This window comes from Peromyscus leucopus, chromosome 3, assembly GCF_004664715.2.
Source record: "Peromyscus leucopus breed LL Stock chromosome 3, UCI_PerLeu_2.1, whole genome shotgun sequence".
In the NCBI taxonomy this organism is placed as follows: domain Eukaryota; kingdom Metazoa; phylum Chordata; class Mammalia; order Rodentia; family Cricetidae; genus Peromyscus; species Peromyscus leucopus.
The window spans coordinates 125,717,368-125,735,005 of record NC_051065.1 but is presented as its reverse complement, the minus strand read 5'-3'; positions in this window follow the sequence as shown (position 1 = coordinate 125,735,005).

The window sequence follows — 17,638 nt, the reverse complement described above, 5'->3', positions numbered from 1 at the left end:
ATTATTAGCTTCAGGCCCGGCTGGGCTGCATAGAGAAACACGATCTCAAAAAAGTCCTCAAAACCAAAACAATAAAATAAATCTTGCTAGCTTTAAGAACTCGGGTGCATATAATTGTCACAGAACCCAAAGAGAAGGCGGCCACAAAGTGGTTTCTTCTCTCTAGCAGGGTGAGCCTGAGCAGAGAGGGTGGATGAATGAACTGATTCTTTCTGAAGCACACCTGATAGGCACCTTTCTCCTGAGGCTGAAGCACCGTGGCTCTTTTCTTCCTTGGGATGGTGATCACTGATACTCACTTATCTGTGATCCAGGAGATTCAACACCAGCTGCCCACTGAGTTAACCACAGAGATTCACAGACATGACCTCCTCAGACTAATGGAATACAAATCACTGAGGCACAGACATTTGGATTTAGATTTTTTTTTAATGTCCCAGTCATTTTGATGTTGCCACATTGCCTGAAAAGCACTTGCTAACATAAGTAATAAAACCAGTATATTCCAAACTACACAGATAATTATATATAGTAAGGGGAGAGTCTTCTACAATCCTCACAAGTGTGAAATTTGTGTGTTTGGTCAGAGCTCAGAGGTATGCCTGGAGAGGAATCATCTCAATCAAAGTCAAAAGGGGATGAGTGGGAGATTCACAAACTGAATCCAAGTCCATGCACACTCCACTAAGCCATATTGTAAGAAGGTGCAGAAGACAAACATGAAAATGAAATTATGAAACAAGTTACTCATTTAGAATTGTAGGGATAACAACTGTTTCTTGCCTTCTAGATAGTTTTGTTGTAATCTAGGCCCGGGAAGACCTAAAAGGATAGATGTTTGTGAAGAAAAGAGAAAACAAGAAATCCTGAAATGTTTATATGCTTGATAATCAAAAACAATAGGTTAAAGAAAAAATGACAGGTGGCACCTCCTGAAATACAAAATGCAGTGAAGCGCGTCTACAGCAGGGTTCTCTGGGGGAACACACTGACTATATATTATGAAAAGAGATGTAGTTGGTTGGCTTACATGATAGACTGGGTAGTCTTAATGATGGCTGTTTACACACTAGAGAGGCTGAGAACCCAATGGCTGTTCAGCCAATGAAGCTAGATGCCTCAGAGGTCCTAATCTGGCACTACAGGTCTGGAATATTCCTGGAGAGTCCAGGTATTCAGTACATGTTGGAAGGCCAAAGGAGTTTGAGTGTGGTGTTAGCAGAGTATGATGCCCTCACCAGCAATAGCAGTGACCAATATACTTGCCCAGAAAAAGGGAAAGGCAGGCAACATTGCTGTCCCCAATCTCTGGATAGTTAAGTCACCTGCTGGAAAGAGCCACCCTCACAGACACACCCAAAGTTGTGTTCCCTAGGTGATTCCATATCCCATCAAATTGACAATCATCATTGGTCATCACACCATCTAAAGACTTTAATATCCCAAAGTCTCCTGAGACGACATTGAGACAGAGAACTTGAGAGCAAAAGCCTATTCAGAACTAAGCATGTGATGTAAGGTAAAACCGACCATCGTAAAGTCTGAAGAAGCAGGTATGCATGTGTTTTCATCGTGATGGAATGCCAGCACTCACACATGACACATTTTCACTTCACATTTCAGATCTTTGACTCTGAAGCTGCCCGACATCTAAAGAGCAAATCCCATCACCTACTTCAGAAGCCACACTTTTAAAAGCTGTTGCTGTGTCCACTTGACTGTGGTCTCATTTCTAACTCATGCTTTTCCATGGAAGCCTCATGCATAAGCCAAGGGTTGAATCTCAGAGAATTCATGTTTCAAATGGTGTGGTGACCATGCTTTAACAATTTGCAAACAGAGTTAAGAGTTTAAGAGTTTCACTGTCAGCTCAACAAGGAATTGCAGCAATTCAAGGAGCTTCGATCTGGGGCTTCTGTGTTAGAACAGGAAAGGCATCGCCATGTAGACTTGTCTGTGAAGAGCCTGCGTTCATGGTCATGCAGGTCTCAGCTCAGAAGGAGCCAGGCATTCTGTGTAACTGAAGCAGCCTCCACCTCAGGATGGAGAAGCCTAGCCTCCTGCCATTCTGCTTCCCAGGCCCTGCACTCCCTAAGTCAGCCTGTTGGTCATTTAATAGCCCTTTCGTAATCACCACAGGGAGGTTGGGAGGTGTGGAACTGAACGGGTGTGGAAGGAGGAGCCATGCAGGGGTCTTTGCTCATACAAGCTTCAGGTTCATCTGAGTACAGTAAGACTCCATTCAAGGATTTTGAGGGCAAGAATCATGGAGTCTTGGAATAGGCAACTACAGTGTTGATTCTTGTCACTTCTTATGCATTCTACAATAAAAGGAAAAACACCTATAGTCATACAATATCATAGGACAACAATGCCTAATGGTACAGTGCTAAAATACTATATAAATAACTTAAATGGAAATATTTGACAACAATTTTTGTCCGTACACCCACCCAGTATTGGCCCCTTCCCTCCATGCAACTGGAGTTTGCAAGACTCTAGAACCAGAGAGGAGCTGATATTCACCTGTTCCTATGTTCTCTCTCTCCCTAAATTTGTGTGCACACACGCACGCAGAACAGAAAGTATCCTGGAGTGTTTCTCCTTAGGAGTCCTCAGAAGTGTTGTCTGCCTTAATATTGGAGACAGGCTCGTTGATTTATTTATGCTGGCCAAGCCAATGATCTCCCAATCTCTGCCTCCTTAATGCTGGGATTACAAGTGTGCACCACCATGTCAGTTTTATTTGTTTTAGTTTTGTTTGTTTGTTTAATGTGAGTGCTGGAGATTGAATTCAGGTTGTTACGAGTGCTTGACAAGCATTTTACAACTGAGCTGTTCTGCCAGTCCCTACCCCTCAATTCTTTTAATCCCTTGTTTTTCATCTCTGGAATAACGTTCTCATGTGAGGCCCCCTGTGTCCTTAGGATCCAGTTTCACCCTGTGGCTCCTGGCTTCCTTTTCCAAAAGACTTCTGCCAGGCCCTGCCCTCTTTCCTGATGCTCAGCCTGGCACCTCTTCACACTGCATGTCAGCAGAACCCTGTGTGTAGTCTCAGCCTCTAGGCTGGTGAGTCATAGCAACAGGACACTACGGCTCCAAGGGATTCTCCTGTTCACTCATTCTGATGTTTTAAAACACTGTTCTGAGACCTCTTGGACAATTAACCAAATCTCCCCATTTTCTTCCTCTGAACATTTGGCTTTCTGTTTCCTTTCCTTTGAATTTTCAAGGAAATAGTGCATTTTTTATGCTTGCATTGCGCTTTGGTATTGCTCATCCATTAAGTGAATATTCATTGACTAGTCTGATTCCATCTTGGACGTCTCTAAGGAACAAGAAAAAGTGTAAGCTGGGAAGTCTGGGTAAACAGGTATCAGATAAGGGACATGCAACTCCTCAGAGCTAAAAAACAAAAACAAACAAAAAACTCCACAGAGTTGTGTGGCCACCCTCAGCTTCTGTTCCTCTTGGTGCTTTGCTTTTGGCAAAGACAGATCTGATTGTAGTGATTGGGAGAGACAGAAAATTGTGCCACTCCGTAAGAAGTATGAGAGTGGGACAGGTTTCATTTCCCACCATCAGCAGCTTCAGATGATCATCACAGAAAGCTGTGTCTGTCCCTTTAGTTGTGGCTGTGACTAGACATCCAAAAGGGATCTATTCTGGTTCATGGTCTGAGGAGCTGTAACCCACTGTGGCAGAGAAAGCTCAGCAGAGGTGTGGCAATGGGAGTGTGCAGCTGGAACTGCTCACATCTGGCAGACCAGGGAGCAGAGAGAAAGGAATGCTGGTACTCAGCTGGCCTTCTGCTTTTGATTCAGTCTGATACCTCAGCCCATGGGTGTGCCCACTCAGGCTGGGTCTCCTCTGTTAAACCTCTCTGGAAGAGCCTGTAGACACGCCTCAAGGTGTATCTCCTAGGTGATTCCAAATCAATCAATCTGACAGTGACTAGGAGCCATCAGGTTCTGTTTCTGCTGAGAACAGACTTCCACTAAAGGCCTCAAATCCTGAAGAAAAGGCTTTTATTTCTCCAAGGAATGGTTCCCAGCTAAATAGAAACTTGCTGTAGCCTACTCTGCTCCAGGTTTAGGGTGGATAGCCTTCTTCTGTCTCCACTGGATGGCATTTAGATCACATAAATCTTATGCTCATGCCCCCTTGTCATTCACCTTTTAGGAACACGGTCTTTCCTTTGCTTTTTTCATCTTTTCGAACATTTACTCTTCTGTTTCTCTTTGTTTGTGATCTATAAAATCACAAACAAATCCCTACTTCCCCCTCCACAGGGCATCTGCACTGCTGCGTGTTCCACATACGGCTTCTGCCAGCACTGTGTCCTCACCTCTGTTCCTCACTAAGGCAGGAACACTGTTCATGATTTATTTCAAAATTTAAAGCACTTAGGAAATTTTTTTAAAGATTTATTTTTATTTTCATCTATGTGTATAAGTATTTGTTTATGTGAATATATGCCACATGTTTGTGAGTGTTTTGGATGCTAGAAGAGGGTGTTGGACTCAATGGACCTGAAGTTACAGGAAGCTGTGAGCCACCCTGTGTGGGTGCTAGGAACTGTACTTGGGTCCCCTAGAAGAGCAGTAAGTGCCCTTAATTGCTACTTTATCTGTCCAGTCCCAAATACTTGGGAGATTTTAAGTCTCCAGTCCTGTTGAGATGAGGGTAGGCTCAGAGCAGGATATCAAATAAGGTGGGATCAAGCTGCGGTATTGATGAGGGTGGACTAAGGTTGTGGTATTGCTGAGGATGGGATCAAGCTGTAGTGCTGATGATGGTGGAGTCAGATTGTGGTGCTGATGAGGGTGTCATTGTACCAGTGCATTATGGAGGGATAGTGTTTGAATTGGGGACTTGCCAGGAGCAACTCTGTCAGCATGGGAAAGATGCTGGGCTCTCAGAACCCACTGATACTGTCCTCATCAGGCCAGAGTTAGAAAACAAGATCCTAAAGCATATTCGTTATCATTTTGTACCAATTGCACTCTGAAATTCTCATTTTTTTTATTTTATTCCTGCTGTTCCCACTACCCTTACCATGACTGTATCAACATTGCTCCTTTCTGTTGTCCTTCCCCCCTCCTGTCCTCAGAGTCTAGGACATTTACATTTAGGGTGTACTCCGGTTCCATTTTAACCTGGTGGTACAGAGGGAGGGCAGATCTCATTTTTATTTTTGCTTTTTTTTTTTTTTTTAACTGCTGATCTTCTTCTCCACCTCCAGAGTAAGTGCTGGATTGCAAATACAGTGCTGGGAATGGAACCCCGAGCGTCATGGGCATTAGGCCAGCACTCTATAGATGAGCCCCAGGCCCAGCCATGCCTATGTCTGCTTTTGTTCTGACCTACAACCAATTGTGCCATATGGTATACAATCTATTTTCTTCTGGTCACAATTCTGACTTCACTAACTCACCATTTCCTTCTTTTCAGTGGGACCTGATAGACAAGCTTTCAGGAAAGGAGTGTCTCACTCCAGCACCTGCTGGGCTGGGTGGAAAATGCATTGTGTTTAGAGACCCAAGACTTTCAAAAAGTTATCACGAAGGATAAATGCTGCCATCTTGGGCATCCTGTTGACAACTGAGATCCAGTGTCCCAGGGAAGACCCTGACCTTCCATTTTCTGAGACTCCATGGTTTAGTATCCGGATAGACTTCTGAAAGGGTGATCTCAGCGGGAGTCTCTGAAGGGTGGTAGCCCACTGGATTATAAAGTCATCTCTGTAATAAGACACTTCTGACCTCTAGTGTGTGGGAGAAGTCATGGGTGAGCAAATGGGAAGATCTGAGTTTCTGCTGGAAGGGGAGCCTTGGGGTCATTCTGGGGCAGGGAGGCAGAAGCTTGGAGTCTGGCTGGATGACGTAACTCTGATGATCAGAACACTGAAGGCACGTCTTGACATTCTCCTGTTCGCATAGACAGCCCCCAGGCATTAGTAGGGAAGTGCTTTAGCCTCAGCTTGTGCACCACAGAGCAAACCCCTGTGCCCTGAACCACCCAGCTTCCCCCCAAATGCTCCTCCACCATGATGCAACAGGCAGAACGGAGAATTCTTTACTTTTTCTCTTGTGTCTGAGACACTGATGACAAAGGGGCTTCCAGAGAGTGGAGGGAAGGGAATGCAGAAAGCAATGATGTTACCACAGAGAATAGACTGTGCCTCCTGCTGTGCCTTTCTGAATGGGCCACAGCTAGATGAGAAATGAGATTAGATTACATGAGTAACCTTTTTACTCATTTACTTTTTAATTTTCATTATTATTAAAAAAAAAAGAAAAGAGTTTTGCTTTGTATCCCAGGGTGGCCTCCTGCCTCAACTTTCTGTGTGCTAGGATTACAGGCATGGGCTAGTATGTCGGACTTGAATGCAACCTGTAGAATGCAGCCTGTAGAAAAAAGTAATTCTTGTGATCTGTGGTAAAGAGCTCCTCTTGGGAAATGCTGCCCTGGGCCAGGAACAACTTTAAGTTTTTCTATCTTTCCCAAAGTATGGATTCTATCCTTTGTGTTCCTCCCATCTGCAGAGATGAGGAGCCAGTGAGGAGGAACTCTGGGGTGCTGAGACTCTGAGCTCAGCAAAGCAGAGTGATAGGAAAGCCTGTCACAGGGGTCTGGATCTCTCTTTCTTGTCCCACATGAGTTGATTTCCTGGAAGCCATGCCGGTGTCCCAAGCACCACAGAGCTTCTCCTGAAGGCATTAAAAGTCTCCATGCTTCCAGCTGTGACTCCCTGGTGTAGTGGGTAGCTATTCCAGCTTGGATCTGGAAGTTCCAACCCCCATTGAGACTCTGGCAACTGTCACACCTACGAGGCGGGGCCAAGGGAGACGTCTGGAGACTGGAGACCTGGATGGGCGAGCGCTCTCTGTTCCTGGACCCTGGACGGTGGAGGTTGACTGAGCAGCTCCAGAGAACACCGCTGGACTGCGATATACCTTCCCCAGACCTCCGCAACCTATCTATTCCTTCATTTGTAAGTCACCCACTAAATAAATCTTCCTTTTAACTACGTGGAGTGGCCTTTATAATTTCCCCAATATCTGGCTTGATGACTCACAGAACTGGCGGAAAACGCCATGTTGGAAGCTGAAATGGGCAGAGCCAACAGCCACAGCGCCGTTTCAGTCTTAGAATGGTACAGTTTAAAGCAATAGGCTCAAGGTAATATAAAAAAATAAGCCACATAAAGATGGCTACCACACAGAGAATCTGGATTATGTTCTCTTTGATATTCGTAACTAAAGAAAAACATTTGATTGCAAAAACTGTTGAGTTATGCCAAAATGTATATTTTAAAGGTACCTTGACTTCAAAATTTAGATTTAAGGATATGTTGCTTTGGAAAAGAGGTTCTGCTTTTGTTTCCACAGAAATCCAGAGGCTGTGGATTTGTTCCAGATTAAGATACATCAGGTTTCACCAGCCAAGACCCCCTGAAAGGTCTCCAATGACACCATGGCCCAGATAATCCAACATCCAGAGCGGTTTCAAGGCAACTGGTTCACACAATACAGCCTCACAGACTACCCCATAGGCCTAAAATTTTCTTTGCGTCCCCATAAGATATAGGGCCCCCCTCCAGCAGGAAGTAGTAAGAGATGCTACGCCCAAATTCCCAAATATACCAAGCTGGTTTTAGAGGTGGAATTGGCTCACTCCCCCTCTAAACCCAGACATATTGCTTAAAAAAAATAGTTAAGAGATTCTTGTGTCCCAAATCAGAAGAGCCCTCTGGTGTGGGACAGAGAAAAACCAATATTTTTATTTAAAACAGGTTGATTATAAATGTGATCTCTTTCTAAAAAAAGAAAAGGGGATATGATATAGATATATAGAAGGATATAGAGATGATAAGATAAAAGGGTAGATTAATCAACCTACTTTTAAAGAACAACTTGTTTAAAATGTTTTACATTGGTATAGGTTTTAGTTTATGTTTAAAATGTTTTACATTGGTATAAATTTTAGTTTATTGATACAAACTTGAAGTTAATTTTGTTATACTATATATATATATATATATACATATATATTCTTGTTTGAGGTATTATGTTTAACTCATTTAAAATTTTAATGGATAATTAAAAATAGATCAATAATTAGTCATCTATGATAATCATATTTGTAGCCATGTTAGTTAAGTCTTCTAGGTATACATAGATATAGTTCAGATAGATAGGCAATCTTCAAACACTTCATAGACCTAGAGAATATGACATTTAAATAACTTAAAAATCTGTTGACGTGAGACACAATTGATCCTGGCTGCACCAATTGATCCCGAGAGAATGTTGGGCTTCTAAGACATTTCCATTTAGAAGTTTGTCTTTTGGGCACAAAATGGCCTACTGGGCAAAGAACTGCCCTTGCCTTGACGGCTGACAGTACAAATGCAATGCTGTCCTTTCTGGACAAGCGGGACACAAGAAAAGCGACCACTGTACTCTGCCAAGACAGGATAAGATGGTCTCTCTATTGATGTAACCAACCGTCTTATTAAATAAGAAACACAGAAATAATGCAAAAGAGAAAGCCGAGAGGTCAGAGCTCAGAGCTAAAATCTCACCCTTCCGCCTGCAGTGTCCCAGCTTCCCGAATGAGGGCTCTATTTCCTGTCTGTTCGTCTATTTAAAGTATTTTGTTCTGCCTTCTCATTGGTTGTAAACCCAAACACGTGACTGCCTCATCACTGTCTGAATGTACAGCCCCCTAGGTCTTAAAGGCATATGTCTCCAATGCTGGCTATATCCCTGAACACACAGATATCTATGGGATTAAAGGCGTGTGCCACCACCGCCACACTCTTGCTATGGCTCTAATAGCTCTGACCCCCGGGCAACTTTATTTATTAACATACAATCAAAATCACATTTCAGTACAATTAGATTACCACCACATCTCTCAGAATTCCTGCTTCTGAAAATGGTCTGTCAGATACTCTAGGCCTGTAGCCAGTTTGAATGCACCAACAATGCTGAGAAACATTAGGTGACTGTCCAGGCTGCCAGCTGTCTTGGTCTACTCTTGCAAGATTCCCGAAAGTTGCTTGTATCCATCTACCATTTCTCAGGTACCATTATGTTCCTTCTCAGGTCTTTGATGTGGTTGAAGACTAGATTGTGGTGGTATTGTGTTCCCCAAAATATTGTGTACTCTAATAAATTTATCTGGGGTCAGAGAACAGACAGCCACTAGATACAAAGGCAAAAAAAAAAAAAAAAGAAAAAAGAAAAAAGAAAATCCGCAGGAAACCATGACCATGGCTAACAGTGACTTTGAAATCTTCAAAAAGATGACAGGATCCTACAACGATGATTCCACATGGACTACAAACTAGTCAGGACAATTTCGAGATGACTAGCTGAGATGATCCAGCCTGACAGACTACTTGAACAAAGACTTGAAACAAGCCCTGAACTTTCCTATTATGCAGAGACTGGACAAATGATACAGGACTTGATGATTAACCCAAAAATTTTCTTTTCAAGATTCCCTAAAGATATCTTCACCCCTAGAAAGCGAAAAGAAAAAGAGAATATAGATATGAGATAGATCATCGAATCTACTCTGAGAAAAAAGATAAAGAAATAATAGGGTAAATAGGTAGATCACTGAATCTACACTGAAGAAAAAGGGGAAGATATAAAAATGACAAAAGGTAGACTAATGAATCTATTATGAAAAGAAAAGAGAAAGAATATGGATATGATAAGATAAAAAGGGAGATTATGGAATCTACTTTTAAAAAGGAACTACTTGTTTTAAATAAGATAAGTAATGAAAATTTTTTGGTCTGAGTTTATCAGATGTTACTGGACTGGACATTGTTAATATATATAATGGACTTTTTTGTCTGGATCTGTCAAATGTTAATGGACTAGACATTGTTAATGTAATCTTGACTGTATATTGCATATACTTATTGAAGATAGTTTTTCTTGTATTAGTTATAAGCTTTTTTAATTTTAGACAAAAAGAGAGGAAATGTGGTGGTATTGTGTTCCCCAAAATATTGTGTACTCTAATAAATTTATCTGGGGTCAGAGAACAGACAGCCACTAGACACAAAGGCTAGAAAATAGTGGCACTCACACCTTTAATCCTAGCATTCCAGAGATAGAAATCCCTCTGGATCTCTGTGAGTTCAAGGCCACATTGGAAATAGCCAAGCATGGTGACACACACCTTTAATCCCAGAAAGCCAGCCTTTAATCCCAGGGAGTGGTGGTAGAAAGCAGAAAGATATATAAGGCGTGAGGACCAGAAACTAGAAGTTTTTTGGCTGGTTAAGATTTTGGCTGGTTAAGCATTCAGGCTTTTGAGCAGTAATTCAGCTGAGGCCCATTCTGGATGAGGACTCAGAGGCCTCCAGTCTGAGGAGACAAAACCAGCTGAGGATCCAGCGAGGTGAGATAGCTGTGGCTTGTTCTGTCTCTCTGATCTACCAGCATTGACCCCAATAACTGGCCTCGGGTTTGATTTTATTAATAAGAACTTTTAAGATCCTTCTACACTAGATAGTTGTAATTTCCTCAGTTATGATAAAAGATAAGTTAGATATAAAACATTAAATGCACAAATATAAGATAGATAGGACATCTTCTTTAATATTGTAACTGTAATTCTTGCTCAATAATTGTTTTGTTATATGTAATTTTACTATGTTAAAATTAAAACCTTCCTTTTAAAAAAAAAGAAGAAAAGGGGAAGTGCTGTGGATATCACTCTATATAAATAAAACACTGATGGCCAGTGACCAGGCAGGAAGTATAGGCGGGACAAAGAGAGAGGAGAATTGGGGAAACAGGAAGAAGGGGGAGAGACACTGCAGCCACCGCGAGGACAAGCAACATGTAAAGACGCCGGTAAGCCACCAGCCACATGGCAAGGTATAGATTTATAAAAATGGGTTAATTTAAGATAAAAGAACAGTTACAAGAAGCCTGTCATGGCCATCCAGTTTATATGTATTATAAGCATCTGAGTGATTATTTTATACATAGATTGTGGGACTGTGGGGCTTGGTGGAAGCTGGAGAGAAGCCCTCCAGCAACACCCTGGACTGTTGTGTTTCTAGCTGAGCGCATCTTTCTTAGTGGAACCTTACTCCACATTTTTAACACTAACACAAAATGGAACATTCTGATATTCACAACAAGGGCCACTTCTAGAAGACATCAACCATGGGTCCCTCCTGTTGCTTCAACTCAAACTTCCAGGGCTATGACAGATGTCAATTGGGACTCAAAGGAGCTCCTGTCTGCTCCTTAAAAACACAGCTGCCTTACTCAGAGAAGAACTAGCCCTATGGTTAGTTAGAGCCTCCTTGGGTTTGAACAATTGATGCAGAGCATTAATATTACAGAGACATCTTCAGCAGCTTCAGAATTTCCCCTTAATTCCATGTTATATGGAATTAATTATTTATTAATTATTAAATAATTATTAATATAATTAATTATAAAATAATTAATAATGTAATTCTAAAAATATATATTTATAATTCCATATAAATTGACACACAGCCTGGCTGGGCAATACAATTTCCTATACACAGGTACTTAGAGATGCCATTAGCTCTACCTGTACCTGACACATGAAGTTATGTCCCCTTAGAGCTGCCTTTATTGGTGAAATTATTAAGGCCACTCCATGTAATTAAAAGGAGATTTATTTAATGGCATAACTTACAAATAGCTGTCATTGTTCCTGTTATCAACAGGATTCATTAATCCTATCAGCAGTTTGAGAGTGTGGTGGGCAGAGTTCTGCAGAGTATCAGAGGAGACAGAATAACACGTACAGAATATGTACACATTATGAAAGCGTGTGTACTAGATTGGATTAAATGATAGAAGCTAGCTAGGTTAGCAGTGGCTAGATGCATGCTGTAGACACTGAGAAACCAGTAAAACCAGTAGCTGCTCAGTTCAGAAGCTGGGTATCTCACCAGTCCCAATTTGGTGTCCACAACCTGGAGTCCACATGGGAAAACTGAGAGCTGGGGTCTAGTGTCAGAGGGGACGTCAGCAGTGATGTTAGTGGAGGCAGGTGGGTTCACAGCACCTCACATTTTTATTTCTGGTCCCTGTTGGAAGGTGATCACTTTGAGAGTGGTCTTCCCTCCTCTGTTAGTCCTCTCTGGAGATGCTCATAGACATGCCCAGAGCTGTGTCTCCTAGGCTATTCTAAACAGCATTAACAAGACCAACTATCACAAGATAAGATCACAGAAAGCATACCAGCACCCAAAATCAGGGCAGATGATAAATTTTCTAGAGACAATAAGATCTCAATAGCAAAGAGGGATAATGCTCCAAGTCCAGGAGCATACTATAGTAAGAGGAAATAAGATGTTCTTTCCTCTGATGGCTGATCTGGTCAACTTGACAGGATCTAGACTCACCTAGGAGACAAGCTTCTGGGCATTTCTGTGAGGGAGTTTCTAGAGTAGGTTAATTCAGGTCAGAAGACCTACCCCAAATGTGAGCAGCAGCAGCATCCTGATGGAGTCCTAGCCTGCATAACAATAATAAAGAGGAGAAGGAGAGATGAGTACCACCATTCACTCTCTCTGCTTCCCGGCTGTGATGGGTTGGATGAGAACAGCCCCATAGGCTCATGTGTCGGAACATTTGGTCTCAGTTGATGGAGCTATTTGACAAGTGTTAAGAGGAGTGGCTTTGTTGGAGGAAGTGTGTCACTGGGGATGGGACTAAGGTTCCAAAGGACCATCATTCCTGGTGTGCTTCTCTCTGCATCCTGCTTACGGAGACACGAGCTGTCAGCTGTTCCTGCTGCCATACCACTGTCCCTCCATCACGAACTGTAACCCTCTGAAACTGTTAAGCCCAATTAAATGCTTTCTTTTATAAGTTTCTTTGGTCATGGTATTTGTCTAAGCAATAAAACAGTAACTAAGACACTGACTGTAGACACAATTAAGGCACCACACAAGCGTGTAGTGCCTCACAAGCTCACCACTGAGGTTCTGTGTGACAGACTCTACCTGACCTTGAGCCAGAATACACCCTCCCTCCCCAGAGTTGCTTTTGTAAGGCATTTTGTCACAGTGATGAGAAAAGTAACTAACACATCTTCTAAATCCTTCAAAAGACAAGTTGAAGATGATAAGGATGTGACTAAGTTGCTTGCATGCAAGGTAGCATCTCCAATGGACTGCAAGCACAATGTGGGGCAAGGATGAAGCAACAGTCTGAAGTCACAGGAAAGCCAGAGAACGTGCGCAAAAGACAGTTTGAGGCAAATCGATGGCCTTTGCATAACGCTTGCAAAAGGGATCATAGACTTGAGTAAGGCTGAATATGTAAACAGCTCACGGGTGAGACAATAGGCCATATGCACTAAACTGTGAATGAGTGTTACACCCTGGGGCAATAAGAGCAGTGTGAGTCACTGGAGTCAGGATTGTTGCACGTTTAAACAATGTTCATAACATTCTCTTCCAAATTCTTATCATTAAAAGTAATTCGGATTTATTCAACAAGCCCCAACACTTTTCTTGGCTGATAATGCTTCTTTATCTGGTCCCATGACTCCTTTTTTGTTTTGTTTTGTTTTTCATGACCAAGTTTCTCTGTGTAGCCCTGACTGTTCTGGGACTTACTCTGTAGTTAGAGGACTTGACTGGCCTCTAACTCAGAGATCCACCTGCCTACACCTCCTGAGTACTGGCATTAAGGGCATACACCACCACTGCCTGGCTCCATGACTCTTAAGATGGACAAGACACTTATGATTTTGCATATGTCTCATCGTTGTTAACTCCAGTCACCAACCCCTATATAAATAGAACTTAATCACTCCTCCCTACACACAATTTCACTCACTGGCCATCCTCCTGCCTGCCTCCTCAGATCCATCCATGGCTCTCACTACTTTTCTCTCAGTAACTTTAGAGTCCACACAGAAAAAAACAAACAAACAAACAAACAAAAAACCACGAAGGTTTTAAACTCTAAGCCAAATCTTTGATCTGCTCTTCTTTTGAATTACTTCTTTTTACTTACTGTTTCTGCTCTCTGGGGTTTAGAATATGAATTCTAAAGGTTAAGCAAAGTCATGTGAGCAAAGGTCACTTGAGTTCAAATTGTATACAGTCACAAAGGCAAGGTCACATGAGTTTAGACTGTACATAGTCAGGAGGATGATTTATGCTTGGAAGCATCATTCTGAATAATAGTGAGTTTGGTGGTCTGAACAAGTATAGCCTCCATTGACCCGTGTGTTTGAATGCACGGTTAAGAGATGTGGCCTTGTTGGAGGAAGTGTGTGACTATGAGGCAGGCTTTGAGGTCTCAAACATGCTCAGGCCACACCCAGTGTCTCAGAGCACTTCCTGTTGCCTGTGAGTCAAGATGTAAGCACCTCAGCTCCTTCTCTAGCACCATGTCTGCCTGCACACTGCCGTGCTTCCTGCCATGACAATAATGGACTAACCACGTCTGCCTGCACACTGCCATGCTTCCTGCCATGATGATAATGGACTAACCATGTCTGCCTGCACACTGCCGTGCTTCCTGCCATGACAATAATGGACTAACCATGTCTGCCTGCACACTGCCGTGCTTCCTGCCATGACAATAATGGACTAACCACGTCTGCCTGCACACTGCCATGCTTCCTGCCATGACGATAATGGACTAACCATGTCTGCCTGCACACTGCCGTGCTTCCTGCCATGACGATAATGGACTAACCATGTCTGCCTGCACACTGCCATGCTTCTCACCATGACAATAATGGACTAACCATGTCTGCCTGCACACTGCCATGCTTCCTGCCATGATGATAATGGACTAACCATGTCTGCCTGCACACTGCCATGCTTCCTGCCATGATGATAATGGACTAACCTCTGAACTGTAAGCCAAGCCCAATTAAATTATTTCCTTTGTAAGCATTTCTGTGGTCATGTAGTCTCTCACAGCAATGGACCCCAAGGCAGTGGGTGAGATGTTGAATAATGTGAAGTAAACTCATTCCTATTCTTGCACCAGGAGGGCACCAAAGCACATTCCAAGAACAAATACAAGTTATGGAGGAACAGAGGTTACAAGATTCTTATCTTGTTTACTCGGAGTTTTCTCACAAGTTCTCAGAAATCCCACACAGCTTCGTTCATGGACTGTGTTCCAACACTTACTCAGTTTCTCTTCTCTATTTACTTTCCCATCATACCCAGTGATTTCTCTGTAGATTTTGTAGTATTTGACGTGAAAGAAATCACAGAAATAATGTGTTCAGCTCCTTTCACGCTTCCATACATTCCCCCTCCTTGTTAAACTAACACTATACATATGTGTTGAGGGCCAGTGTCCTCACAGAAAAGCGAAAACTTCTCACCAATAAACTTGATGATTGTTCCAAGTATCTTTCTGGCTTCTTTACCAAGTAAAGATAATATTTTATTCCTAAATATCTTTTCATTATTATTTCAGCCCAGGACAAATAGAAACCTAGTATTTGTTAGTGATTTCCTTTGCCCTTCCTTCTTTCCCTCCCTTCTAGAGTAGTTATGTGGCTCGGTTCCCAGTTCCATCTCCTTGTCTCATGAAGCTTCAAGGTTGCTATCTTCTGTTCCCATAAAGACCCTTGTTGGAGGAATTCCCGCAGATTTCTGCAGCTGGCTTGATTCCAGAGTGTTAGCACCCAGCTTTGATCTTCCTTTTGTGACTGCTACTTTTGTCTCGGGTACCTTCTGTTTGAAGTCTTATCTGAGAGTTCGCTAAAGGTACAAAGCCTATGTAAAAACTTGATTGGGGACAACCCAGAAAACCTTGGTATTCCTCAACTGAGAATTTGCATTTGGCATTGTCCCGTTGGGGAGCTTAGATAAGAGGTTTTGGGATATGGAAATTAACTTGCTAAAGGTGTAAATCAGATAAGATAAAAAAAAAAAAAAGTCCTTTGCTAAGCGACAGTGAGTCAGTCTACAAGAGGCTGATCCCCCTGCAGCTGGAAAGGCTAAAAATCATCCTTAGAGTGCTCTGTGTCTTCTTTCCACAGATCCTCATGAACCCACACCCGATATACAACAGACCCTGAAACTCAAGCCTGTGGGTTATTAAGACTTAGTATTTCCCACCTTCGTCCTGTTCCTCACCCTGTGGGGCAAATTGTAGGGGTGTGTGTGTGTGTGAGAGAGAGACAGACAGACAGACAGACAGACACAGAGACAGACAGATAGAGGCAGAGATAGAGATAAAGACATAGAGAGGAACAGATACAGAGATAGAGATGTAGAGAGACAGATTCAGAGAGAGACAGTCAGAGAGGAGAGAGACAGAGATGAGAGACAGACAGACAGAGACAGACACAGAGATAGATTTCTTTTTGTTGTTTTAAACTTAGTTGTGTGTTTAAAATAAATTATGGACCTGATCCAGAATTTGGGTATCTGTCATAAGCTGTTCAAGTTGTCATCTGATCCACAACGTTGCTAAGACTGGAAATTCTTCAGCTGCTTCATGGTAGCTCAAGTGCTGGAGGAAATGAAGATGTACTGAGCAATGGGAGACCCTTCTACAGTTGTGAGCATGCTGGCCCCTCTTCCCTTTTTTCATGAAGGGCCCACCTGGTGCCTGATACTGGCCCTGACAGAACTTTCCCATTAGTTACCATTTTTACTTCTTTTGCATTTAGCCATAAAATGATACCTTCCCCAAAGCTTCAAAGAAGTATATTCTCCTACTAAGAGAGAGAGAGGAAAAAAAAGCAAAGTATGGTTGAATACATCTTAAACTCTATTTCATTTTTTAAATAGGGAAGACCTTGTCACTGCCTGACTATGCACCTGCCCTCTCCTCCTGAGTGTTAAGGGCAGGTGGAGTTAAACAGATACCAGCTGCTTCTAGCAGATACCTCCTGCCAACTAGGGATATAGTTTAGGACATGTTGCTGTGTGGTGGTTGAAGTCTGTCTGTGCCACACAGACAGCCTGAATCATAAGGCAGGAGGAAAACTCCACCAGGTAAGAAATCCTCAGAGTACAATTTGTTTCATAAGGGATCGAGATATTGAATGAATTTTGGGGAGGATACAGGGGTGCAAGGAGAAACACACAAGGAAGAAGCCCCAAGTCTGAAGCGGCCAGGTAATACTGATAGATGTCTATGATGGTCTTGTCGGCTCATGGGGCAAGGGTTGAAATCAGCTCACAGCTAATGGGCACAGGTCCAGGAATTTCAAGGGATTTAAAGGTGGCTCCATAATTGTTGGGTTTTTTTGTTTGTCACATCTTTTCTTAGGTTTAGTGTTGTGGGAATATATTTCTGCCAATAGTTTTGGGGGTACAAACCCTAGGGTATGGCTTTCTGTCTGTGTACTTGACCCTTTAAGTGCAAGGCAGTTGAGTGGTGTGCTCTCTTGGGTAGTGAAGGCCAGGTCAGGCAGCTAGAAGCAGCATGTGATTGGTCCCCAGCTTTCCAAGGACTCTGCAACTGGATTACCATATCCTGTATTCATGAGTGTATTTCTCCATCTCATATCTCAATAAATTGCTAATACCTCTTAAACAGACTCATGGATTTCACATACAGTTTATGGGTGCAAGTCTGAGCACCAAGAAGTGACAAGGTTCTAGCCTGTTGAG